The 27,943-nt window shown below is 41.9% G+C and overlaps 1 protein-coding gene across 3 annotated transcripts in view; it reads left to right on the forward strand.

Annotated features, from left to right (window-relative positions):
* The first annotated feature begins 4,001 nt into the window (after nucleotides 1–4,001).
* TLN2 (talin 2) overlaps nucleotides 4,002–27,943 on the forward strand; it is a 142,900-nt gene continuing 118,958 nt past the window's right edge. For 2 of the 3 annotated variants that reach the window (XM_058033114.1, XM_058033116.1), the window contains exons 1-2: nucleotides 4,002–4,126; nucleotides 8,335–8,444. The gene's annotated coding sequence lies outside the window, so the exon portion shown is untranslated. The remainder of the gene's footprint in view (nucleotides 4,127–8,334; nucleotides 8,445–27,943) is intronic. The other variant, XM_058033115.1, reaches the window with a different exon arrangement.

Here is a 27,943-nt window from a genome sequence, read left to right on the forward strand (position 1 = left end):
GCATAAAGTTATAATGATCAAAGAAGAATACAAAACCCCAAAGAAATACTCTTTCTATGAACACCTAAATAGTTGTCAAACAGAGTAAAGAAAAAAATTCAGACTATGAAGTTACAATTTCAATAATATAAAGTCTCGATTACAACCCACTTGTTTATTCCAAGTAGAAGGAGCAGAATAAAAAGAACCCTTCTGAATTAGCACCACAAACCTGGGCTGGGGCTGGGTCCCCACAGAAACTTCCTGGTAGGACTGGTAGAATACTAGAATTAGTTATACCAAGAAACTACAATATTCCCTAGTCCAAGGATTTTAACGAATGAAAAAAACCAAAAACCCAACCAAAACCATACCCAGCAAAGCAAAACAACAGAACCCAGAAACCACCCTACAGTATAAAAACAAGAGTCACAAGACAGCAATCAGGACAGAGACAAGCTCAACAAAGAACCCAAATTTCTAGAGAATAAAGCAGAGCCAAGCAGCCCCAGGCTCAGGACTGCTCTGATATTGAGCACCTGGAGCACGTGGGCAGGGGGTGTGGATGGAGACCCCAGGTGAGGTTGGTCAGGGCCACTGAGGGCTCTGAGATCTCTCAGCACCATCCCCACCTGCAATGCCAAAGTGATACTGGCAGTGCTGGGCTTTGCTCAGTATTACTTACCAAGGAGAAATCTGACTTATTGTATAAAGGTCACTTTCATAAATGTCTTCAATATATCTTTCTAAGCTATCCAGTGTAATTATTAAAATTGTCTTGTCACACACAGAGAATCTAGTTTACAGGCTTGGGTATGATTTAGGCTACATTTTAATGGACTTGTTCTGAGACAGTGATTTAAAATGTATGTGACATGACAGATGAGAAAATTGTTTATAATGTACTTTATTGCACCCAGACTGGTTCACCCAAACATCAGTAAATATGCCAGTGCTGCTCTCTTCCTTCCACAGGATGTTTTGAGGGCCAGAATGCTTAAAGCAGTTGCAGTACCAGGATTAACAGAGGGCTGTGAACAAGTATGACAAGTATGACAGCATTTAGGGGCAGTTTGGGAGGGTGCTTCATGACTCTTTTGGGAGATCATTTAATGTCTGTCTCCTGAGCTGTGGGAAAGGAAAACCACTGGAGACACCCTGATGTTCACACACCCTACCCACGGTGAAGAAGGACATTAGATTGTTGTAATTCTTTCTCTGATAAAACATACTTACCCTACAGTTCTGGGGTTTGGTAATAAGAAGATGGAGAGATGAAGTGTTAGAATAGCTGGGATGGCAGGAAAAAAACAACTTTAGAAGTCAGGTGTCCAATAGAATGCCTTAATTTCAAAGTATTCTCTGAATACAAATAAGCCTAGAATTGTGAAATAACAAAAGCTGAATCCTCACATGACAGATTGACAGAATACCTCATTTATTATTGCATTAGTTTTATCAAGGATTCTTACTGTAGAATGCAGGTGTGTGCTCAGACCACCTTGCATTTGATATGATACAACATAAGGAGGAAAAAAAAAAAAAAAGCTGGTTTGGCACAAAGGGAGACAGTGAATGTGTCCAGACACAGAGATGTATGGGGAGGAACAAGACACAGAAATGACACAGTGGAGCCTGGTCTTGACATTGCACTCCACATTGTAGTGAAATTTTGTTCTTTGGGATTTTACTGACATTCTGCTGAAATCTCTTTGCAGACATTTCAAAGGAGTTATTTGGAGGTCAGTGCAGCACAGGGATTTAAACAGCCCTCCTGTGAGCTGAGAGGAAACAGAACACAGAAATGACAAGGGCAACAGAGACTGGAATTGTGGCCTTGCATGTTACTATGTGAGAGAACACACAGGTTAGGAAAAGGTTTAAAAGTGAAGGCAGAAAAAGATAATGCAATCAGGAATACTCACGTTGTACAAGAAGTTTCTCTTGATGCAGTATTGCAGCCAGGAAATAGGATAATACTGCATGAAGAGAAGAATGAAATGCATCATTATTTATTTTTTTAGAGGGAAGTTTAAGTTGTATGCCACCCAGGGAAAACCACATTGTTGGAAGCTTATCATCATGGTAGTAAAAGGCCAGGAAAGCACCCAAACCAAACAAAAAAGCCAACAAACCAAAACATACCAAACTGCTCTTTATGTAAATATTATGGCTGTTCACAGGTAACTTACATGTGCAAAAGTACTTCTAAACCACAAAAAAAATACTTTAGTTATCACTTCTTTTAATAACAGGTTGGATAGTATCTTTTTAGTAACAGATGATAACAATAATTCATTTCTAAAACTCATGATGTTGTCAAGTATTGGCAAGTTATGAGGTAAATCCTGTGTAGCTTCTATTTTAAGAGAGCAGACACCTCTTGTCTGATAAAGCTGGCACAGCTCAGGGTAACTATTAGGGGTGTCAGGAAAAGACAACCTGTTGAAATTGTGATGGTTTTAATTCTGTAGGGCGGGTGTATAAAATAATCTGGTTGGATTTTATATCTCTGGACTGCCTTGAACGTGCCCACCAAGTGCATTGATCCAAGCTGTGTAGCTGTGTTGGACTGTGTCACCATGCATTGTGAGTTTAGTGTCTTAAGGTTAATTTATTGGAGCAAGGTTACTCTGAAAGGCAAAACCAGCTGTATACTGATGCAGCTCTTTTAAGTTAGTTACAAGTAAAAATATTTACTAATGACTGTACTTCAGCTAAATCAGGAGAAATTATTTTAACTGCATGATTTTCAACTGTTGCAATTTTACCGAGGCCCCAGTATATATGGCACTAATTCATGTAAGGGACCTAAGCTGGAGTAGGTATTTACTTTCTCATGTTTGTAGGAATATATTGGTATGAAAAGCATTTACATGACTCTAACAGTGTTAGAACTGTTCAAATGACACAAGCTGCGTGAGGGAAGCCCTGAGTCTCCTTTGCTGCTACAGCGGTTCATCGGTTGCTGGTGCTGAACCCCAGCCTGTGTCAGGAACGGTGTGGCCAGCAGGACAAGGGCTGTGATTCCTGCCCTGTGCTGTGCCCTGCACACCTCGAGATGGGTCCTGTTCTGTGCCCCTCATTCAGAGAGGACATTGAGGAGCTGGAGTGGGTGCAGAGAAGGGTAACAGTGCTGGGGAGAGGTCTGGAGCACAGGTGCTGCGAGCAACAGCTGAGCGTGTTCAGCCTGCAGGAGGCTCAGGTGCGACTTCATCACTTCACAGTTCCCTCAAAGGAGGCTGCAGCCAGCGGGGTCGGGTTATTTTCTCAGATAACCAGTAAGAGGAGAAGAGGACATAGTTTTAAACTATGCCAGGAGAGGTTTCGGTTGGACATTAGGAGGAATTTCTTCACATAGACGGTGATTAGAGATGGGAACGGGCTGCCCAGGGAGGTGGTGCAGTCACCATCTCTAGAGACGTTCAAGAGGCGTCCGACACCATTCAGTGCTATGGTCTGTTTGACAAGGTGCTGATCGGTCCTAAGCTGGAACTCGATTACCTCAGGGGTCTTTTCCACCCTAATGGATGCCGTGACCGTACGCGCTCGGCACGGGGCGCTGGGCGGGGGTCGGGGCTGCTCCCGCGCCTCTCCCCGCTCCGCTCCGTCCCTGCCTCAGGGGCGCCTCATGCCCCGCTGCTGCTGGGTCCTGCCCTGCCCGGCCCTGCGGGGTCTCTCTCCTCCCCGAGAGGCTGCTCCGGCTTTCCTCCTCCTCCTTCCCCCGAGGAGCTGCCGTGCCCTGGGCGCCGCGGTGCCGGGCGGGCAGAGCAAGAACGACGCTACCTCCCCGCCTGGGCGAGGGCTGCGGCCGGCGGAGGCGCCTCTCCCTCAGGCCCAGGTCCGGGGGAGCTCCGGCCCCTCAGGTGAGGCGGGCTCTGCTCCCGCCGCTCTCCGGGCGCAGGGCGCGAGCCGCGGGTCCCCCGAGCGGGCCGGGCCGGGCGGAGGGCGGCGGAGCGGCCCGGAGTGATGACGCGCTTCCTGCCCTCCCCGCCGGGGGTCTGCGCCTCGAGTCCGCAGCGGCGGCGGCTGCGGGCGGCGGCGGCGGCGGAGCCGGCGGGAGCGGGGGGAAGGAAGGAAGGAAGGAAGGAAGCGAGAGCGCGGCGGGGCTCAGGCGCTCCGCAATGCCACAGTAACAGCGTTCCCGGTAGGAGCCCGCGAGGACCCTCGTCCTGCCCCGCCGTTGCACATTGCACGGAGCGTGTGGTCTGTGCGGAGCCGCCGAGAGGGGGAAGACTCGGCGCGGGGCTGAGCGGCGGCAGCGCGGAGCCGCTCGGCTGCGCGGGGCTCTCGGTGCGGGCTGCTCCGAGCGGCTGCAGCCGCCGCTCCCTGCAGCGCCCGGGCAGGCTCGCTGCAGCCCGCGGGCAGCGCTCCCTGCACAACAAGTTGCCGGTTCCAGGGGGGACAGCAGCAGCCCGGCCCGGTGCCGTGCGGGCTGAGCCCCGGCAGGGGAGAGCGGCCTCGGCTCACCTATCGCTCGTCAGGAGCCGGGCCGGCATGAGCGGGAGACAGCGGTCTCTCGGGATTTCCCCGTGCCGTGGAGGGCTGGAATAGGAGGCAGGTGCTGGCTCGGCCGGCCACTCGCATCATGCCTGGGGGAGCGTGGCGTGGCCGGCTCGGAGCTGCGCTTGCCCGGGGAACGGAGCTGTTCGCTGTTGGGCGCTATTGGCGACCGCGATGTAGAAAAAACCTTTTCGCAATACGTGGTGAAGTGACGACCTCCCAAGGACGCTCCTGCCGCGTTTGCATATGCGTGGATCTGTATCCATCTCTGTGTCCGCATCTTCCCGCGGGAGCGGTGGAAGGCTCGCTTGGGGAGCGGGGCGGTCCCGTGGGGCCATCCCGGCGGGAGGGAAGGACGCGGCCGCCCCCGCGCAGGCAGCCCAGGGTGGGTGGGCGCTGCTCCGCAGCCCCGCTGTGCTCCGGGCCGGCCTGGGCCGTGCGGCGCTCCAGCGCTCGGGGCTGCCTGCCCCGGTGAGCCTGCGTGTCCGGGGCGAAGCGCTGAACCTCCCCGAGTGCCAGGCGGCGTTGTGTGCTCGCAGCGGGGCTGTCCGCGTCCCGCCTGGGCTTCTCCTGTGTGCCCCGGTACCCTCCTAGCAGGTACTGGGGTTCTCCCGTGCTCTCCTGGCAGGTACTGGGGTTCTGTGTGTCCTGGTCCCTCTGTTTCTCCCCTGCCCTCCTAGCTCATACTGAGGTTCTCCCGTGTCCCCCATCCCTGTGTTTCTCCTGTGCCCTCCTAGCACATACTGGGGTTCTCCCGTGTGCCCCATCCCTGTGTTTCTCCCGTCCCCTCCTGGCAGGTACTGGAGTTCTGTGTGCCCTGATCCCTCTGTTTCTCCCATGCTCTCCTGGCAGGTTTCTGTCTCTGTGTGCAGCCTTGCCCTCGGGTGTCTGTGGAGCCTGGCACAGTGTCACTGCGTGGGGACACCTTACTGAGAGCTGGGGCCTCTGATGCCTTTATGCTCACCTCCCATGGCGCTTTTGTTCTGCTGACCAGACATTTCATTTTAGCCTTTTCTTCACTTTTTGTGTGCTAAAATGCTGCTATGACGTCTAGTTAGGAAGGTTGTGGGAATGTTCATTGGTTGAAAAAAATCTCTTGTCAGGTTAAACAATTGTCCTCTTCCCTCCAAATATTTTTAAAGTATATTTTGTAGACCTGTATTTTGGGGCAAAGTTTGAGCCATATTAAATTTCAAGGCAGTTCTGGGTTTGGAAGCCTGTTACTTAGAGGCATTGAGGAGTTTTGCATTCTCAGAAGAGCCCAATGGCCATGGAACAATGTCCCTATGATTTAAAAACAAAGAAGCACCATATTTCTGAGCTTGCTCTTGCTTGTGTAAAACGTGACTTATTTATATGTTTATGGCAATGTCTTTTAAGTAGAAATGCAAGCTGCCAGTGTCAATCAAAAATACCTTACAAATTGTAGTATATGAAAAACTTTCATATCTCTATGGTATATTGGTCAGCCATGCTTCCAACACAACAGCTGTTAGACAAGTTAACTGAGATGAGAGTTAAGTTGGCTGAACTACCATTCCTGCTTTAATTTTCATAATGTGACATTTTCAAGGGAGATTCAAGGTTATCACACAGCTGAGGAGGGAGGGGGAGTGTCTCTTGGTTCTTGGAAGTGCATTTCATTTGAGTTTCCTAATGCCTCATTTAACTCACTGGTCACTGCAGGACTAAAGGGTTAAGTGGAATTCTAGCTTATCTATTAGTGACAAAATTATTGAGCTTATGTAAGATAAGAATACTTCTTGTTTCTGGTTGCCAATCTAAGTGGGTTAACTATGGCAAGCTTGAATGGTATTCAAGTTCTGAATCTCAGTATAAAGTAAGATAAAGTCTACAGCCAATTCATGGGATACCCATTCATTTTACCATTCAGATTACAGGAGTTTATCCTGAATAATTGTCCTGTGTGTTCTTGGAGTAACATCTGTTGCATGATATCATGTAATGGAATGTGGTACAGCCTAATTTAGGTTGATTTGAAACATTGCCATTGCACTGTAGTAGTGCCTGAGAGGGTGAGAGGTTTTGTGGTGTGTGTGATGGACAGATTGGTTACAAGCAGACAATATTGAGGAAGATGAACTTGCATTTGAACTGCAGAGGATTAAGTCATTTTACTCTGGGCTTGGTTTGTTTTACAGTTTTACTTAGACTTCTTTCATCATTTGCCAGCTAATGCAATGACTGAATTCTACTTATATTAGGAAATCCATCTGCAGTTATAAATATAACTATCAGTACAAAGCACCACTACAGCAGAATCCCAGTCTTATTTTGGAGTGGAAGAAGTGGGCTTGAAAGAGCTTGAACTGCATGAGACTTGGAAGTTTTGCTGTGAAAACTTTCATTTATTTGGTATTGTTTCTACAAAGATTTGACTGCACATCAAGGATGTGCAGATGGAGAGCAAGGATGTTCTGATGCATTAATATTTGGATTGTTGCTTTATAGGCTTACTTATATGATCTGTATCTATTAAACCTGTGCAAATGCAGTCTAGATGGTTTGCAAAAATGGCAGTGCTTAATTAGTCACCACATCTAGACAGGAGTTTAAGCATCTCACCTCCATTCCTTTTTGTGGCACTGTAGTGTCAGATAACTGTTGGGTTATCAATATTGTATGCTCATGAAATATGAGCAATACCATTTGTTGAAGTATCCCTACAATCCATAATTTTAGCAATATGGTACTGAAAACACCATTTGAGTTGATTCTCAACTGCCAGTCCTATCTGACCTTTGGAGATTTTGATAAGCTGCCAAATACACAGACATCTTGATATTATTTTTTTTAATATGAAGAGTTCCTTGTTAAGCAGTGTTTTCCAGATGCTGCCTTTGCACCAGGCCCTAATTAGGTAACAAGTGTGAATGTCTTTACAGACCACTGTACCAGCTTTCAGAAATTCTTTTCTCCTCCCTGCTTTTGAATCTTTAAAATTTTTGGCAAGTCTGCTTGTGCATGTTTCTACAGACAATAGAATGCTGATGCAAATTGAGAACAGCAAGCAAAATGTTGGGTGTTGTTGCACATGGAGGGAGGCTGTCTGAATAAAGCAGTGTTATGTTTCATTTGTTTACTCTTGGATTTCAGTGTTTCAGTTGGGACAATTGGAGGTGGAAATTGCAGTGTCAGGTATTCCTGAAGGAGAATGCAGGTTGTTGCTTCCAGGGTTCTGCTTTTGGCTACATATGGTTATTAAAATACACAGTAAATTGAACTGCAAAAAATTTGGGGCAAAGGAGATGCAAATGATAAAGCAGAGAGGTTTTTTCAGAGTAGTTTATCTTACAGCTTCCAGAGGCTATGTTAAGCAAAATAATCTAGGGTTTTGCAACTCAGTGGATGAGATTATGATTATGGACATCATGCTGTGTCTTAAGCTGCTTTATACTTGATTTTTATTGTTGTGATTAAACAGTCTATTCCTTTTGCACAAAGGATGCCTTGAAGGTAGCCTGAGCTCCTTAGACATGTAAGTGCTGATTCACAGCATGTGGTGCAATCCTGGGTCTGATCAGTGTTCAGTGTTGTGCCTTTTGTCCCTGAGAGCAGGGGAGTTCCACCTTTGGAGTGAGTCTGGGATGCTTGAGTGTGAGAAGGGGGTAAGGAGCCCTGTGCTTAGTCTTAACACCAGGTTTTAACTGTGTACAATGAATTTTGTAGCTTGGTGTCCCTGCTAATGCTGCTGAAAACCCATTTCACAGTAGTCAGAGAAGCATTTCCCTGGGTGTGCTATGTGCACACATGCTTATCTTGGAATTGAGTTTGAATTAGCCTGCATACTTGAAGCAATTGTGATAACATTTTGATATTTTCCACTTCCAGTTGCAAGCTGGAATTTCATCCCCAGAGATCCACCCCCTCGATTCTCAAAGCTCCAGCACCTTTTTACTCAAGCATCTTCATAAAGCTAGAAAATGCAGTGACTTCACAAGGTGAGGGTGACTATACAACAGTAAGTCTTGTCTTAAAATATCTTTACAGTATTACTGTGCTGACTTACTTGTAGTCCCTTTGCTTGGCAGCTTCCAGTTGATTTCCTGCCAAGATGGGCCAGGCTGGCATTGAAACTGCCTTCCTTTCATTCTCTGTAGGTAGCTCATCTTTCTGTGTTGAGGCAGCAGGAAGAAAGTATGGTCTGAAGTGAACTGTAAATGAACCTTGTGTCTTTGTCTGTGGCAACTTTTGTAAGGTTGAGATTTCTTATTTTTGTGGAAAAGTGACATATAACCCAGGAACAAGCAGCAGACTCTCAGGCTTCTAAATCACAGTAAATAACAATTGAGGTGATAAAGAATCAATGGTACTACATGGACTGATTTTTTTTTTGGAGTTGAATTACAATTTACATTTGCCAGCTGTGGTAGGTTTGTTGCTCTAATATGTAGAAGAGTTTGGTTTTTGCTGAAGTATTTGGTGTAGTGGTGTGAGAACCTCTTAAACAATGGCATTGTCTTCAGTTGTGTAATCCTTTTCTTATTACATATTGTTTATTTTCATATAATGATCTCTCTTGACTTTTCTTGAGAGTTGTTAGCTGTAATGTGGTGAGTAACCCTCTGTCTCAGCAACCTCAAGTCCAGCCTATCCTGTGGTTTGGTTTCAGTCATGTTCTGTACTATCAGGAAAGTTCTGATTTTTCTGGAATGTGAGATTTAAACTTTGTGTATAGTTGACATAAATATAAGCATGAAACAGTTCCAAAAATTGCTGGCTTGAATTTGTTCAGCTGGAAACATTAATTAGGCTTAAAGTAATTTACAGTGAGTACCTTTTACCTTAGTTCAGTTTATGTGTGCCAAGTACTGTGTAGCAGGAAATGGCACAGTGGCACTTGGCAGTCAGAACAGCAGCAGGAAAGACAGATTGTCAGTGTCTGACAGAAGTGGTGGTGCATGTTTGAGAGAAGACCTGTGATGGCAGGAGGGATGGTCTCAGGAATGTGATGCTGGTGTAGGGCTGATGGGCATCATCCTTAAACCCAATGAGTATGTTTAGATACCACGACAATCAAAATTTAGCAATGGGTCTATGAATAAATGTATGAATAAATGAAATCAGGAGGTCTAACCTGAATATTTCAGTTTACTGTAGCTTGCAGTTTCTGTAATTCTTGTATTTCTGTAATTCTTGTAATTCTTTGTCATTGGTGATTGCAAGATTTTCTTTGATTACTTTTTGTCGTGGCATAAGGACATATCTGTTGACAAGATGTGTCTGAGCTCCCTGGGGAAAGGGCTGAGTGGGAGTCATTGCTGCACAGCCAGCATGCAGGGCCAAGCAAAAGGAACCAGTGGTGTCTCCTGGGTCAGGGTATCACTGAGGGCACTGGTACAGGGAGGAAGATATCAGTGTCCAGCTTCAGCTGAAAAATGCAAAGGCTGTGGGAAATGAGATCACTCTGTTGTGATGTTTAAAGTACTCTTTGGAAATGTTCTTTGCAATAGCTGAGGATGTACAGACCCCAGGCAGGAACCCAAGATGTTGTGGTATGTACCAACTCTGAGGAATATTTGGGTTATTTTAATAAAAAAAATAATTGGTGGCTGTGTTTGCAGCTGTGAGTAAGGTGCAGCTAAGCCTGGCTGTTTGCTGGGTTGTCTGCTCAGCTGCACTGTGGTACTAATGAGACTTAAAAGCAGCTGATGGTTGTAGGTGTGTGTCCAGAAGAGCAGAAGCTGTGAAGAAAGGGGAGTTAACTTTGCCTTGGGAGCTTGGGCAGAGCAGACTGTGGATTAATACAGAACAAACCCATTGAGGAGGGGATGTAAGGAGTTTTGAGTGAGGGCTTTGCATGTAGTAGACCTGGAACTGTAAAGGGTCAGTTCAAATGGATCACAGGTGGTGTATGAGGGAGTGAAAATCTATTCTCTCTCTGTCCTAGGCAGAGAATGTATTTTTAGGGTTTTCATGTCAGAGCTTTGGCTGACTCTGTAGTACCAGTCCCAAGGGAATGGCAGGGCTTTGGTGATGAAGAGATGAGGCAGAAGAGCACCTTGATGGTGGCACACGTGTGTGGTGGAGGTGAGCTGCTTATGCAGCAGCTGTGCACCTGGGGGTTGTTAGCACAGGTGGAGGAAGGGTGGGTGTGCCTGAGGAATCAAGCACACCAGTGCAGCAGCAGCTGTGAGGCCAGGCTGTGACAGTGGCTCAGTAATGGGTGAATATCTGTGTGGGAACTGTGTGTTCCTGCCTCAGTGCTATTATCATTCCTTTTCAGGGATAAATTGCACTTTGAAGCATTACAAATGCCATCTGTGTATGGGGTAAAAATCCTTTAGTACTACTGAACACAAAGCACTGTTTTCCATGTGGATCTTAGTGTAATCAGCCATTGCCTTAACTTCTCTGGGATAATATTGCCAGCCTACCTCTAAACTATTGCCTATTTAAGGCAATAGTTTAGAAAGTTTTTTTTTTGATCTCACGCCCTTATCAGTAAAAGATTTGTGAGCACACACACCAAAGTATATATATATTATTCATCAATTTGCACACATACTACTCAACTATTGTTATGCACATTACAGAACAAACAACAATGAGAAATTAATAAAAAAGAAAACAAATAGAATATGTTTTATTTTTTAACTAAATCCATTTTTTACTTTCATTTAGGAATCATTTAGTGAGAGCTATGTAATTGAATGTGCCTCTCAAAATTTTTTTTAAATGTTGGTTTATCACTTGTATACAGCCATTTTAAGGGTTGGTTCTAGGTTCAGTTTAGTTCATTACTTGGTTTTAATGACTTTCCAAGCCAAATAAGATGCCTGCCAACAACAGATCCAAGTGGAAGAAGTGCCTTGTTGGTGCTTACTGAATAATGATACTAATTTTCCACTCCCATACACTAATTATGCAGAGATTCTTCTTGGAATTCATTCTATTAAATTTCTGCCTTCCCTGACGCCAATCAGTTCTTGCAGACTAATGGGAAGATGTTGCATTCTTCTCTTTTCCTGAAGTACTTCCTTTGGAAGATTTTTAAACAGTGTTGGGGTTTTAAAAAAGATTTTAAAGTTTTGTAAATTATGTACAGCTTTCAGAGGTCTTTATAGGAGGTTTTTTCAGTGGACAGATTTGCAAACATCTGTTTTCAGAACAGTCTCTGTAAAGTGAGTTTCTTCTGGAAAGCAGTTACCCTCTTGCTCCCTGTTGAAACAGCCTGTCACCTTCACCTTGAAGGGACACCTTAGGTGTGTATATATTTGAAAATATCTGGTAAGTAGGATAGTGCAGACAGCCCCTTTTCAGCACAGAAAAGAACAGGCAGTTTTGAACAGTTGCCTTTGTAGGGAAAAACACATGGTGTGTCATTAGGTGTGACAACTCTGTTAGGCCCTTTGCCACAACATAACTAGCAAAGCTTACTGTGGGAGTGGGAATTTTGTGGTCACTCCCCATCTTGTTACAAGGTATTCTACTGCTGGAAGCTCTTATTTTTATAAAATTATATAATCCATGACATCCTGAGCACTTGGTGCACTCCTGCCTCCAGCGTTGCTGTGTTGGTTTGTCTGTGAATGATGCAATGAAAAAATAAAAGGGTTCTAGTGTAAAGGTTACAGATAAAATCACATAAGTGTACACTTGCACAGTTTAATAAAACATTGTTTCTAATAAAGAAATAATTTACTGTTGAGTTTACTCCAATACATCATTCCTGGAGTGGCTCACAAAAGAGAAGTTCCCAGTGTGTTTCACCGGGGGAACAATTCAGAATATACCCCAACATGAGGCATGTAAGAAACATCTGTAAGGTCAGCCAAAAGTGTAGCACACCTCCCACACTGCATAATTTGTTCTAATCCTTTTTTCCTCAAATCTTCAGCTGTTTTCTGTGAGTTTTCCAGCAGTATTTGCTGACAAAGGAATGCCATATTGTCTTCCATGTATTATTTCAGCCATTTTTTGCTGCAGTAGGAAGACCAAATGGTCTCTCATGCTATGTGTCTTTTTCTCTTCTGCTGTAAAGTAAGAAACTTTTAAAAAGGCTTTTGAAGGTTTGCCATTGAGTTCAGGGGGTTGGGGTTTTTTTAAGTACTATATTGAATATCACAAGACTTGAAGAAATTGAGTATAAGATTTGTCCTCACCTTGCTGGGTGCTTAATTTTTAAATAACTTGCTAACCATGATGGCTTCATATTATCATTATCTAATATCTCAAGGCAAAATGTGTATTTAGATTGAGGTTCATCATTAATGATGGTAGATGCAAATCCATATTTCATATACTTATCATCATAATTCCAATTTTTTTTGGCCCGCTTTTTGTCAGATCTGATTAGGTTGTTGATTTTACCTCATAATTTGTGTGACAAGTAGCTTTTACTGGGAATAAGAAGTCAGCTGTTGCATATGGATTTTGAAGCAAAAAGAAGATCTGTCTTGGCATTTGTGTATCTGACATAGTAACACTTCAGAGCCTTTAGGATCAAAGGTGATTTTAGGAGGATTTGTAGCTGTAGAGGGCCCTAAAGCCCCTAAACCATTTGTGCATTTCTTTGCCTTCATTTGTCTCATGTTACTATACTTGAAAATAGAGTATTTAGTTACTAGTCCACATGTGTTGTGATAGCATGCAAATTTCTGTAACCATCCCTTTGTTAATTGTGGTCTTAGGTTGTGCCAGTTAAACCTTTAGAAATAAGCGTTCCTAAATAATGGAAGTTTTGTTGCTTTTGCTTTTCTTTGCTTCTGGCACTTGTAAGGAGGGACAGCAATTCTTTACTTCTGGCTTGCTTAGAAAACGTAGTGTAGTTCTCATCCTGCCTGAGGCTACAGCAGATAAATTCCAAGTACCTGCAAAACATCTGCTATCAAGCACCAGTGCTGTCTTGGTACCCACCCAAAAAGTGTATCTTTTCTTGTACAGCTCATCTTTCTGTAGCTGCCAAGGAGTGAAATACAATTTTTGCCCCGAGGAAGATGCAAAAACAAGGTGGGATTGCAGATAATTGTGTTTTGGGTAGAAAGAGAAGATAAAGCGGGGAGTTGCTTTTAGAAGTTGTTTACAAGACTTTGAGAAGCAAAGGAAGAAATGTAGAATGAGGACAGAAAATGATAGAATAGAAAGAAAAGTGGGAAAAGCATTTTAAAATGTTTTTCTGCAAACTCTAGTTACAGCTTTGTAAAGACTGAAGGTTTCTAGTAGTGTGTACTGACTAATTGCTTTTTGTTTTTTGGGGTTTTTTTCTTTTAATTTGACTCATGTCAAATTTCTTGCTTTGTGTTTACCTCTTATTATTTTAACCAGAACTATATTACTGCTTGTCGAGTACTCTGTGTTATTATGACCAGATGCAGAAAGCAGCCATGTCATCACAGAGACAGACCTTACAGAATAGCTGTATTTTGTATCAACACTTGTTCTGATGTCTTCAGTAGTTTTGCTAGTTCCTTCTGAACTTGAGTTGTTCTGTAAGAACTCTGTAATTTAGCTTCCTTTTATTTGGCACATTTTTCTTTACATGTATTCTGAGATATCTAACTCTCCCATGACAAGTGATGAGTGAATCAGAGTGCTGGAGACTTGAAATTTGTCTTCCTTTTGGCTTTCTAGAAGAAAGTATTTAGTAGAAGTTTTGTTTCTTCCTGGTCAGTCTACAGATGCTTCAAATACTTGTGCTTGTTAGGAGTTGCCATTTGAATCGAAGCAATTCATACTTTAGATATCTCCAAGTAGCTTAGAATTAGAAAAGCTTTCTTCTGTCAGCATTCATGGGATATTCAACTAAGCAATAAGAAAATGCTTCTTTGTAAGTAATAAACTAATGAAAGCCTAGTATTTGTATAATCAGGTTTGTCTGGGGAGTATGGCTGTCTTGTCAGTGGCTGTTGGAGTGCTGCCTTTGACTGGGTAGGAGACAATTCTGTGTTTTGGGTGGTGTGAGTGACCATTGGGTGGTGAAACAGCTGCACGTGGGGTGGAGGAGTTGGGGCAAGTAGGGCAGGCCAGTCTGGGCTTCTCTCTTGGAGTTCTTGTTCCTGCCACGAAACCAGCTCTTTCTCCACAGTGCATCTGATGCAAAATGGGGTTAAACTGAGCTGTTTGCATGAAAAAACATTATCATGCTTGGTGAAGGATGTACACAGGTAGATCTGGGTCATTGTTAGGCAGACTCTGGTCCGTAGTGGATGTGTTGGGAACAGCAGAAATGAAACTCAAGTGGGATGCAGATCTTGGTGCAAGTCCCACAGTCTAGAAGTGCAAGGGGTTGTTAAGAAGGAACCTGTGTTCAGCAAAAAAGCTCTGGTGATGTGTGGAAGGCAGAAATCCTGACTGAGTTAACTAAAGAGAGGATATTTAGACAACACCTTTTGCAGTTCTAGCATCCTTTTGTTACCTGCTTTGCCTGGTAGTACTTCTCTATCATGCAAAGCTTTAAATGAGCTGTTCAGTACACAGTGGCTGGTATCTCACTGAAGGGAAATGAAGTCTGGGTGTTTTTAAGGGTCTCTAACATGGGTGTTATACTGCAAATGAATAATACAGTGCTGTATCTGCCCAGCAGAATGAATAAGGAACTAACGCCCTCAAAGCAAGTTTTTATTGTAGAAGAGTTTGATTCCTTGAGCTGGAAGATATAACTTAATATGTTTAACTGTTCTGAGAGTCTAAGGCCAAGTCGGCAGGGTGCTGCAACTTAATTTGTTTGTTTATACTGCTGGTTTCTGAATGTCTGTTCTTGGCTTGTTTGGGAAGTTTGCAGTAGTGATTTCCTGCAGCTGAACAAAGGAGCAGTGTTGAGTGTTTGAGGGAGTGCTTAGCAGGTAGTCGAGAAAAGGTACTTCCCAGTAACTCAGCTTTGAAATCCTGGAATTGAAAAAAAGTTGTTTTCTCACACAGGCTCTGCTTTTCCCATGCCTGCTCTGCTGTTTTTAATGATTCCAAATACACAGAACTTGGGTTTAGTCCTGCATAAAGCAGCGTGTAGGCAGGAGGAGGTTTGCCCACTCCCAGATCTCTATGAGCTGTGTGTTAATGTTGAATAAGTTCTCGCATTGAACCAGCTGCTGGTTGCATTTTCTGAGCTGAGGTTTCAAATTCTTGTCCTGCTGGGATACCGGTGTGACTGCTTTGTTTTTTAAGGTGCTCTTAACAGACATACAAAAATGCAAAATTGAGCTAGTAATAGCTTAGGTCTCCATGGTGACCATGGGATCCTGAAAAATAAGGAAATATTTGACTTCCTGAGGCTCTGGGTTACTCCTAGGCCTATGGATCCAGGCTGTCAGTGGCAAAAAGTTTCTTCAGGCAGAATAGAAAACTGCATACAATATAGAACATAAACCCCAGGTTTGTTATTACAAGAGAGACGCTGTGGTGGTGTTCCAGTGAAAAAACAATAGGAAGCCTTTGAGGAGGTCTACAGAGATGAATTACACTTAACAAATTACTTCAAAAGAATCTTGTAAATAGTACTCTGGGCTGCCTCCATAAAGTGTCAGAAGAATGAGCTTGCTGTGTGACAGTTACTGCACCTGAAGGCAATGTAAGTTATTAATGAGATAGTGAAATTGTGCTTTCTGTGCATATACTTGATATCTTCTAATTTACTGAGCTCAAATTTTCAGTTATTCATGGAGGCACAGTCACTGAAGCACTATTGAAATCTGAGGATGAGGAGGAGCAGCTCTGAGGGAATGTGTGTGTAAAATGAGCACATGAGACGTGTCACATCTGTCTAAAGGAGTACCAATGCAGCCTGTGGCTTTGGCAGTTGATTACTCACTATAATTCAACCCTCACATCAAAATAAATTCACTTATGTAGTGCTGATGGTCAGAAAGAATAAATATACATTTTGAAAAGTGGAAATCATTTAACTTCAAGATGCTTTGTTTGACTTTACAAGCATAAATAGACCCATGAGTCTGTGCTGTTGATTTTGAGTGCTTTAGCATAGTTACTGTGAGTCAGAGACCAGGACCAGGCTTTATGCCTCAATGACAAAGTGTCTGCACATTGAATTGAAATCTGAACTATTTCTGTAGTGTTCTCTTAGGTAGAACAGTGTAACATACCCAGCATCACTAAATTACTGGCATTCATTATTTTGTTTCTGCATTTTCTTTTGGAGAAAAAAAGGTTTGATAGTTGGAAGCCAAGTTCTCCTGTCATTTGATGCTTTCCCACAGCATGGAGCCCCTCTGTGGGCTCTGTGGCTTTTGGCTGTCAGGGCTGGGCAGCCCTATGGGCTCTGGGTGTGCAGTTACAGCCTCAAACAATTTACAGAGAGCCTGGGGGAATGCTTCTTTCCTTGCATTGCATATGCAGGCATGGCTAAACAATCAGCATTTGACCCTTCTCAGAAACCTTACAGGTTTGTAATTGCTCTGTCAAAGGTAAAGGCAGAAACCTTGATGGGCAAGGGGAAGGGAACTTTGTGTGTCACAGCAAATTGAGTTCCTGAAATGTCAAGTTGGGATTTGAAAATTTAAATTGAAATACCGACTTGGAAGGCATACTCTGACCTACAGCTTGAGTTTGAAGCTTTATTAAACTTGCATCCCTCTCATGCCATTCTCCAATAATGTTTCTTATACTCACTGACTATGATAGAAATAACAAATCTGAATTGCTGTGTTCTGATGGTACTTGAGAAACTGAGGGAATGGGTGTTGCACACAAGTATTAGTAGTGTGAAAAGTCTTTTCCTCATTTGCAAAAGTATATATTTATTCAGAGAAAAAGAGACTAATATATCTCAATTGTTGCATTATTAAAAATAAGAGCCAAAAAATTGGCAGCAATTCAGGAAAAATTGAAAATGCTCCAGTTCCCCAGGGATATATTTATCTTTTTGTACTCACTGTTGTAACTGACCCCAACTTGCAGTGACATGTAACTTAAGTTTATTCCAGCTTCCTAAGCATTAATGACTTGGGCTTGAAGAAATAAATAGTTGTAAATAGGTTTTTAGTTTGTGGCTTGCTCTCTACTTGTACCTCGTTTAGGATTTGATAAGTTGTAAGTTTGGTTAAAATTAAAACTAAGATTAATTGTTAAGGGTGTGATTTTAAGCTGCTTGTTTGTTTCTAATGGCTAAATAGAGAAAGTGGAAAAATCTTGCTCAGCAGCTTGCACCTGGAATGTGAGAAACCCATTTTGGTGTGCTGCAAGTATTATGCATTCTTGAAATTAAAATAAATCCAGTCTCAGTTGTATTCTGTTAACTCTTCATCCTAAAACTCAAAACTAAGCTTTTTCCATCTTGGTTATTGGATTTGGTTTTTCAATTTATGCTGCCTCACTCTTTCCCATACCCCAGATTCTTGGACTTTTTTCCCCCCCCAAATTGCTGCTTGGAAGCATTACTGAAATAGTTCCCAGCTGCATATTGGAAGGTGTCTGCCTGCATAGCAAACCCTCATTGTTCTACACATTGCTAGGGTTTGAATCCCATCTTTCTGTTCTGTAAAAAGATAATCCTATTTTATTAAAATTAAGACTTGGGGAAAAAAAAAATCTGTCCCTCTAGCAAGGTTTGGGTTTCAACACTTGGGATGAACACCATAAAAATAATTTCCTGTGTCCAGCTACCACTTGCCCTCTGTAAGAAGCAGCTCTTTGTGTGAAGGCTGTCAGGCTACAGGACAGACACTTGCTTTTCTTTGGTTCCTCCTCAGCTGCTCTTAATAGGGAACATCTTTTCCAGTTGCCTGCTGCTAACACTAAAGAGAACCCTTGTTTAGAAGTGTGGGATATGTTTGGCAGCAAATATCTAATTCCAAATCTTGCAAGAAATGTTTGTTACCAAGTGACAAACTGTATTGCAGCCTCACCAAGCACATCATCCGCATTGAGCAATTGCCATTAATGCTGTTTTCTTCTCAGAGTGTCTATTCTGTGTGAAAATAGGGGTCTTATTCCTGTACTGATGTTTATTGACTCTTGCATCACTGCAAGGGAGGGGCTGGGCTTTGGACATGCAGCAGTGAGGAATCTGCCCTGGCTGTGCGTGTGACACAGTGTGTGCTGGTGCACGCAGAAAATACTGAGAGTCTGGGGATGCTCATCTTGGTAACTTGTCTTGTTTTTCTTAAACACAGTTTTCAAAAGGCTTGTGGCATGTTAACTCTGCACAGGAGGCTGCTAATTCAACTAGTGTCCAGTTCTGGCCCCTAATCTGGATTCTACCTCTGAGCTATGTTTCAAGGAGAATCTCATCAACAGTTAGTATAATTTCATGTGTATTTTGTGCTGGAAGCCCTTTTGTTTCATTTCAAGTGAAGATATGTTGATATGCTGTTAGTTTCTGACCGCCTTTCATCAGCAGTGAAACTTTTGATGCCAGCTTTCAAGAACAGAGTTCTCATCAGGTTTCTGTATTAGGTGCTCTGGTAAATATGGTTCCAAAGATTGTTTCCTGCTTCAGGTGATCAAAGAGAATGCAGAGATCTCTACTGATTATTGTGGTTGTGGTGAATCCCTGTCCCATCCAACAGTGCAAAAAACTGTTTTACAGTCTCTTGTGTGCAGAAACATCTACAAACAAGCTTCCTGATGGGATTAACTGCTCTGCTGACCACCCTTCAGTTTTTCCTGAAATCAGTAGCTTAAGTAAACTCTAGTACAATATCTATCTGCTTGATGGAGAGATGGGGCTGAAAACTTTGGGCAGTGTATTAACAGAAGACTTGGTTGATTTCCTGTGTTCTTCTCATGAACTTTCAAAGTTTGAAAGCTATTATTCAAAGTTTGAAAGTTATTATATTCATTTTTTTAAATTAAAAAGAGTTAGAGAGTGTTAGGAGAGATTCTGCCTAATAGTGGGACAGAAGTTTTAATCAACTGTGTTTTGATACTTTAGTTGTGTGAAAGCAAATTATATATATATAACTGTATATCAGTTTGCACACTTTTTTTTGGGTTGAGCTGGAAACTGGAAATTCCTTTTGGAAGAAATTCTTTCTGAGGAGTGAAGTCTGCTTGATGGAGCACACTTGCAGCCAAACCAAGCTGTCGAATGAGCCCAACCAATGCAAAATCTAGTCTTTCTTTCAGCTGAAAAGCTGTGGGAAAGTTGGTATTAATTTTCCTTGTTTACTCCTTATTTCAGTGCCAGGTGCTTCCAAGTTCACTGCATTTGGCATGAAAATAAATGTTCTCCACAGAACACTAAATGTTGACTGTTACTAATTTGTGTGGTAGGAATGGTCAGTGTGTCTTGCTGGCAGATGAAGCCTAAGAATGCTGTGTTTGGAATACTTGTACCTTTCACTTTTTCCCCTTCCCTGCAGAAAAAGTTGCTTCAAGAACTGCCTTTTAAATTGGAAATGACCTTACTTGCCTTCAGTTATAAATAGCAGTAGAAAGGAAGGGGATTCCCCTGCTGTCAAGCCCCATTCATGGCTTTCTATTTTGGTTAAAGCCATGTCTTACAATGAGTGCACTGTGACTTCCAGCCCTCAGCATGCTGCAACAAATGGAGTTGCATTCCAAAAACTGTGTGCTTGAGGTCACAAGCAGGTAACATTGCTCTGGTACAAGTTCTTTTTGTTTATTTTTTAGTTGGTGGAGTTAGAGATGCCACAATATGTATTGAAACAGTGCCCATGTGCTAATTTGTGTGCCTCGTGTGTTCCTTTGGGCTCTGTTGAATCAGTGGAAGCTGTTAATGGTGAAACACTTCTGTGCCTGAGATTTGAAGAAAGAAAATCTTGTGTATATGATAGCTTGAAAGGGCAACCCTTTTTTTTGTTCATATTGCTTTCTCTTAGAGGGCTGTGGTTCTTTTTTACTGTTGTGGAAGGAAAGCACTTGAAATAACTGGCAAAACATTTTAGTCATTATCTTAGTGTGTTCTTTCTTTAAGCTCACATTTAAAAACAGTTTTAAAAATAAATTCTATAGAATGTTAGTGAAGATATACCCTAATTTGATACTAAAGTGCTAACTGTTCTCAGCCATTTAATTATATATGTTGTGTATCTCACTAGCTGATCAGTTATCTGTTAAAGTACATTTTTGGCCAAATGCAGGTTGGTATTGGTGTCCAGTTTGCACCTCACCTTCAAGTCACACTGTTTATATCTTCAACTGTGCAATTATGTGAGTGTGCTGGGAGGAAGCATTTGATCATTTAGAATATGATCATATGATTGATACTTGATCTTGTAGGGAGTGCCACTGGACAAGAGGATTCCTAATCAAAGGTTTCTGCTGGGTTGTATTGGAAAACAGCTCCTGTAAAGCGGTGTAAAAAGCTCTGTATGCCTGGCAGGACATAATTAGTGATATTCCATTATTTTGTATCACTATAACCCAGTTTTGAAGGGAGAATGGAGGCAGGCTTGGCCTCTGACTTCAAGTCTAGTTAAATTGATTTGACATTAGTAGTAGTTTTATGTCATTTCCCAAAACAAGACAACAAAACCGTGGGCAAAGGTAGAATTAGTTTGAAAAACATCATCTGTTATGGGCTCATGTCAATCCTTTTCCATCCTTTTGCTCATGTCAGACAAACTTAAACCAGATTTGTCTGGTTCAGCTTCTCTATGATTGACACAAGTAGGTTATGAGTGGTGATTTTTCTTCCAGTTGTTGAGATTAAGAAGCAGCTACAGTTGTGGCTTTTTCAGTGCTCTTCAGTTCAGGAAGGAAGCTGCTCAACTTCATCTGCTTCTCTTTGCAAAGCTCTTCTGTGGCAGCCAAGGCCATTGTTTACGTGTGCCGTGCATAAATTGAGTATTTTGTCCTGTATGAAAGTGAAGAAGATTGTGGAATGTGTTCTTGTTAGTAAGTTATAATTGTTTTGACAGGACTTTAACTATCTCCTGAGACAATCGTAATCTTGGGGTAATTTAGATCATCAGATTTAGAAGTATTAACCACCATCAGCTATTTGTTACATTTTTGTTTTTGAAGAAGCAGTAAAATACCAGAATATTGGTATCAGTCTGGGAGGATGTATGAAATGTAATTAACAAGCTGATCTGCATGGAAATGGAATCAGCTTTGTGTGCTCTATCTGAGATGGCTCTGATGGTTTTTGAGTGACCAGCTTATCTCTATTCATTATGTATCTGTATGGCAATGTATTCTTTTCCTGGCTATGTAACCATCTGAAAGCTGGGTCTGAGCAGTAGTTTTTACTCAACACTGCAAGGACTTGGACGTGCACAGACTGAAGCATCTTTTGATTCAACCCAGATGTCATAGAAAGAGTCTGAATTCTGCTCTGCTCACAGTGTGCTGCTAATACTGAAGTGCAGATTGCAGCAAGTCCTTGCTGATCCCTGATCTGCAATGGGCACCACATACACAGCAGAAGGCATCTCTGAGTAGTCATTGTGGAATTTTGGAGCATAATACTACATTCTGTATCTCAAAAATACCGGGATTGTCATTTCCATTTTGGGAACAGCTAGTCTTGTAAAAATTCCCCAAGAGTGCAGCAAGTTCACCCAGTGCTACAGCAGTGCTGGCTGTGTTGTGTTCTCCCAATTTCCCCTCCAGAGGATTGCTGAAGTCTTACAGTTGCTGAGACCTCAGAATTCAACCTGGCATTTGATGTTTGAGGTGCTTTTTCACTAAAATCCCTGACAGATCAGCAATTCTTAAATAAAGTGAGGTTGCTGGTGGCAACGGGCACAGGATCATTCCAGTAAGAACTTGGGTAAGATAGATACCTAACAATAGATTGTAGTGTAGGTTTGTTTTGAGACTCCAGTTATTTCTGGCATGGCTTCAGTTTTTTTAATTAAGATTAGCATTTCCCTTATCTGTAAACTCTTGAGATGAAATAAAATAACTTGTACATGTTTATGAAGTACTTCTTTGTACTGACCCTTAAAACTGAAGGAAAGCTATTGATGCACTTTATTTTCTTTTAATCAAAAGGCAAAAAGCTAATATTTTCTATTAATTTTTGTCCATTACCCTCAGTAGGTGTAGGATAGTGAACTGAAGGGCAGGAGGGCAGGTGCTCATGCTGGAATATCTGGTGTCTTTTGGAACGTCTGGCAGCACTGCAGTGAATGACAGTGACAGCTGCTGGAGTTTCAAGACCAACAAATGACTCCATTTCCTAGATATTTTTTTTTTTTTTTTTGGTGGGAAGTTAAGCACTTGTAAATTAATGCTTGCAGCCTCTAACAACATATTGTAGTGGCGTGTTCATTCCTGAGGCTGGGAGCAGTGAAACCAGTCAGGATAAAGGGTAGCCTGTGTAGCTGCACGCATGTGCAGGGTTGATTTTTGTGTTTGCATCACTGGATAACACCACCAACACCTTCCAAGTCCTGTTTAAAACATTGCAATTCTTTTAACTTTGTGAGCATGTTGAAAGTTTCAAGGGCAAGTATTAAAGTGAGAAGTGTTTGTTAGACTTGCATAATGTGAATTTTAGTGATTTGAAAGGGAGATGAGATCTGTGAAGAAGCATTTCAGTTGTAGAAGATACATTTCTTCTCAAATTAACATTTTAGAATCAATGTTTTAACACTCACAAAGACTAAAAACCCTTTTTGGATTGCAATATTTACTCTACTGGCTCTAATGTAATTTCTTTGCTTAGTTTGCTGTATGAAGTTTAGCCTAAATATGTCAATGCTGAATTGATGAGTTGCATGAGAATGAAATACGGGATTTTTAGAAATATGTCAAAATTGGCTTTTCATAAAGGTACTCTGTTATGATTTGGCAAAAATATTGTTGTTTTTGACAGTCTCAGACTTTGGCCTTCAGGTTCTTGGATGTCAGTGAGGATAAATGCCATTTGAAGAGAAGCTGGGTTCGCAAACAGTCGCTGCTTGAAGCATTGCTGGTTGACTGTAGTGTTTTATTGCAGATATCTTGAAAATGAAGATTCCTTGTCCACAAGTAAGTGTTGGGTGATAGAAATAGTGGCACTGCAAATATTAAAATAATCTATCAAGAGTTTCTTCTCCACACATCTCTAATATGGACTTTCTTGGAAGCATTGATGAAATGCTGTAGGTTTGCTATAGCTCATGTGTGTTTGGACAGCAGTTGCTGCTGTCAGGTCATTCCAGCTCAGTTCTGCAATTTGAGCTGCCCTAGTTTGTTATTAACTTTACTCTGAAGGACTGAAACGTGGTTGCTTTGCTGCCACAAGTCAAGTTATTCAAGTTTTTCTGTTATTTGGCTTGGTGTGGCTGTCATTTTGAAAAGCAGTGTCATAACATGCTGTTTCTTTCACAAACCTCTTAGCTTAGGTAAAGTATTCAAAGTGTTTTTCTCCCCACAACAGTGCTCTGATGCGAGTTAACATCTAAGTTTTGCTTGCTGCTAGATTGTCCTGTAGAGCTGTTCCATTATTCAGGGATCCCAGACTGGCAGGAAGGAGCCAGGAGGTACAATGGTATGGGGAATATTTTACTGGCATTTAATGCTCTGCATTCCTCAGAGCCACACAGCACCAGTCAGAGTGATGCTGTGTGTGCTGTGAGAAACCTGGCAAAACAAGGGGTTAGTGCCAGCAGTTATTTTATTCTTAGCTTTTATTCTTTGCCTTAGCTGATCAGTAATCAGAGTTTAGGCACTGCTGTCTTAGAACTGTATTTTACATCCGCATCCTTTAAAATATTAAATGAAAAAAGAGCAGAAAAGATTCTTTTAATGTATCTGTCTTCTTTACAGTCTTACCATCTTAGGATAAATATTTCCATAACCTATAAAATTGTATCAACAGGAGGAGAAATACTATAAAGTATTCAAAATAAGAGTATGATCAGATTTAATTTGACAGTCTGGAGTTTGCCATGAGGAACTTTTGTCTTTGCCAGGACATGATGTGTGTGTGTTGTTGCCCCTCACGGCAGTGTTCTTGGCATGTGAGTTATGTGCACACTGGCACATGGTAAATGCACAGCAAGGTTTGTGTTGTGGTACATTTTGTTACAGTTGCTCGGTTTGGAAACAAGCCGTGTCATCCGAGCAGCATTCTGTCTGAATGCCCAGGGAGTGTCTGGTAGGTGGCATTTCTGCAGAGTCTGGTATTTCTGCCCAGGTGTCTGAACTCCTTCAGGAACTGAGGCACTGTAGCTGTAGCAGCTGACTTGATTTCCCCACTCATCTCATGCTTAGTGAGTTGTTTTGCCTTTTCCTTTTCTGGTTCCCCTCTTGGCCACCTCTGCAGCTGGAGCTGTAGCAGGTGAAGGCTGAAAGGCCTCTCTGCTTTAGGCACATGTAACTGTGTCATCACCACTGTGTGGTTTCTGTGATGAGCAGCTGAATGTGTCACTGCATCTCTTATTTCAGACCCCTGAGGTGGGTCCCTAAGCAGCAGCCTCAGGGGTGCCTTTGCTGCTTTGTGCTTTGTTTTGTTGTTGCAAAGTTGTAGATAAAACTAGGAATATCATGTTTGAGCAACTACTCTGGAGGAAATGGTGTTATCTGTAGAGGAATGGAAAATTAAGAGAATGTTTTTGCTAGAACAATGAAAGAAAGTTTGGGGATTTTTTGAGCAATTCATTAGGTTCTCCTTGCTGGGAGTGCCATAATAACCACTGCACAGTATTCCAAATATCTGTCATGCTGCAATAATTGGGTTCTAGAGAAATATCTGAACGGAAAAAAACCTTGTTTTTGCTGCCAGGATTTCATACTGTCATAGTTCAGAAATGGGAAATGCTAGGATATTTTTATCATTGCCTCAATTTACTATGAGAGGAGGCAGAAACATGAAAATCCTTGAGTTGAAATGTGACGGGAAACTGCACATCTCCCTTTGAGAGAAGCTATTGAGGTTTTCGTCAGTTACCTTGCTCTGAAAACGAAGGTTTCTTCCTCATGTGACAAGTGTTTCAGCTTTCTAATTTTTGTTCTTTTTTTTTCTCTTTTAATGAAGATTGGCATGGTAATTTAGTTTCCCCAGTATTTTCTTTGAGGCCGTTTTTGGATACAAGAACATTCAAATGTAAATAAAATTTTCTTCTCCCATTCCTGTCTCACTGGCATGACTTTCTTCTGTCAATACAGTTGATTCTCAATATTAGTTATATTTAACTGTCTGAATACTGACTTGACTTTGAAGTGCAAACACTGATTTACTGGAATTTTCAGCCCTGGAGATTGTTTCAGCTGCTCACTGCCCTGCTGATATTCATCTCTGGTACTTGGGGCTGCTACTATGTGTACATCAATCACAACTATTGCCAGGAGGTTTTGCCTCTTCTGTTCCAGATTTGGAAACAACTAAGAGGAAAAAAAAGTATCATTTACTTTCTTTCCTTATCTCACCATGTATCTATGTAGCGTAACTCTTAAAAGCTTCAAGATTAATTTATTTAAAGGTTTAATTATGCTAGCTTTTAAGAAGGAGGACCGGGTACAGAGAGGGAAACCCAAACGCAGCCGATCTCCCCTGCACTGTCAGTCCCACAATGAAGTCACTGTTCAGGCAGAGCTCCCCAGCCTGGCTCTTTGGCCTGTGAGGGCTGATCTAGGCAGCGCTGAAGCTGCAGCCCAAGCATTCTTTGTTGTACTCAGGGCTCCTGCTGTGGCACCAGCCCCACAGTGTTGCCCAAGTGTCCTTGACTTCTGTTCAGATTGAGTTCCAGGCAATTTGCCAATGTGTTGTTGTTCAGCTTCTTCAAAAAGCTGCTACAGCCCCGGGTTGTGTGTTTGTGTGCTGCTGCCAGGCAGGGCTTGCTGCAGACAGGGTTGGATGGTAACAACTGCACAATGTGCAGCTTTGGGTTTAGTGGTTTTGTGCTGATGGGTTCTGTGGTTCAAAGATTATCCTAAAGGTTCTTTTTGTAAGAAAGAACTGCTCACGAAATAATGTAATCCAAGATGCAGAGCCAGTGTAAGCAGCCTAATAAAGAAAACTCCAGTGCTATGAGTTTTGGAGAGTTGTGTCAGTTCATATTTGAATAAATGTAAAATCTATAAGAAATTGGTGCTGACTGTAAAGCTAAAGGAGTGTTCCAGAGGGTCTTTGCCTACTGTAGGGAAAAACTCTTTGGAAAAAGCTTTGAAATATTTGTGCTGAAGTTAAAACGAAGGCATTATTCTTGTTTTAATATTTAAAAAGTCACAGTTGAATCAGGTATAAAATGGTGTGCATTTCAACTTAACTCTATGCACACTGCTTCACTTCTTTCTGAACCTTCTAGATAACAGGAGGGCCTTTTGCACCTGTCCACACTTTACCAGAATTCTTCTTCCTGTTACTGTTATTCCAGAGTTGTCTACCTCTGCTTTTCCTCCCTTAGGTTATTTATGTGTTGTTCCCAAAGAAACAGTCTAATTTATATGACTTTGAAGATGATACTGAACTTAAGTGATGCTTGGTAATATCAGGCATATCTTATCAATCAACTCTATTATATCTGGAGAGTTTTCTGATGTTGTCTGAGATCTGGCTTATAGGGAAAGCCTGTTTTCTGAGAGGTAGGAAAGAGTGAAGAATTCCAGTTTAAATATTCTGTTCTAACAAATATTTTTTTCTTGGTACATGCTTTCCATACTTCAAATGAATAGATAAGCAGTTCTAGCCAATTAATTTCAGGATGTGTCAGAAGCTGTTATCTTCATACGTAAATGATGAGAAGTTAAATATCTTTTGAAAATGTGTAAAAAAATATTGAGCTTAAAATATCTGCTTTGATCAAGTTAATTAAATGGGTGAAATACATTTAATAACTAAGGGGAGACAGAAGGAAAGCTTAAATATTTTAGGAGTTCCTCCAAAAGTCTGAGGAGCTACCAAGTATGCTGGGACTATAGTATCCATGATAAAAATCATGATACATAGTGTAGAGTGAAAAATCTGGTTTTGTGTTGTCAGTGCTTTTATTATCATTGCAACATAGTTCTTTTCCTGGAATTTGAGGAATATAGGAATTAGAAATGCAGCTAACAGAAGGAAAGAAACTCTGAACAGCTTCCAGTATTTGGGTGGTCATTGACTGATATTTGTAGTAGTTGAAAAGAATTACTCACATACATCTATGATTTGTAGAGTTAAAGTTGTACTTTCTGGAGTTAAAGCGCTCAACATTATAGAAAAAAGCTTCTGCCTGAAATTATGTAAGAGAAAGAACATTATAGTGGAGTTTAATACTTGAGACTTGAAAGATTTTCAAGAAATGGGAGCGCCTTATGCGTATTCCCTTTCAGCCTACAGAACAGATGTTTCCGTGTGTGGAAGAGCTGTGGGCAGGAGCTGCTTTGCCCCTTTGTCAGCAGCTTTGCTTGCTGCCCAGAGCTGGGTTCTCAGCCTTCTGCAGGGTCAGTGCTGCTCTCTGTGTGAGGGCAAAGCTGTGGGAACTTGCTCTGCAGCTTAGGACTTTCTCATATTTCTGCTGCTCTTCTTTGATGGGTGGGAACTTCATAAACAGCTGCCATGATCAGATCCTTAAAAAGTCTTGGGAAACTTGTAGAAAACTCTAAACCTAGAGCAGACTCTGCAGCATAACCAAGGATATGTTTGGTCATGAAAAAATACTTTCCC

This window comes from Melospiza georgiana, chromosome 13 (assembly GCF_028018845.1).
Source record: "Melospiza georgiana isolate bMelGeo1 chromosome 13, bMelGeo1.pri, whole genome shotgun sequence".
NCBI classification, from domain to species: domain Eukaryota; kingdom Metazoa; phylum Chordata; class Aves; order Passeriformes; family Passerellidae; genus Melospiza; species Melospiza georgiana.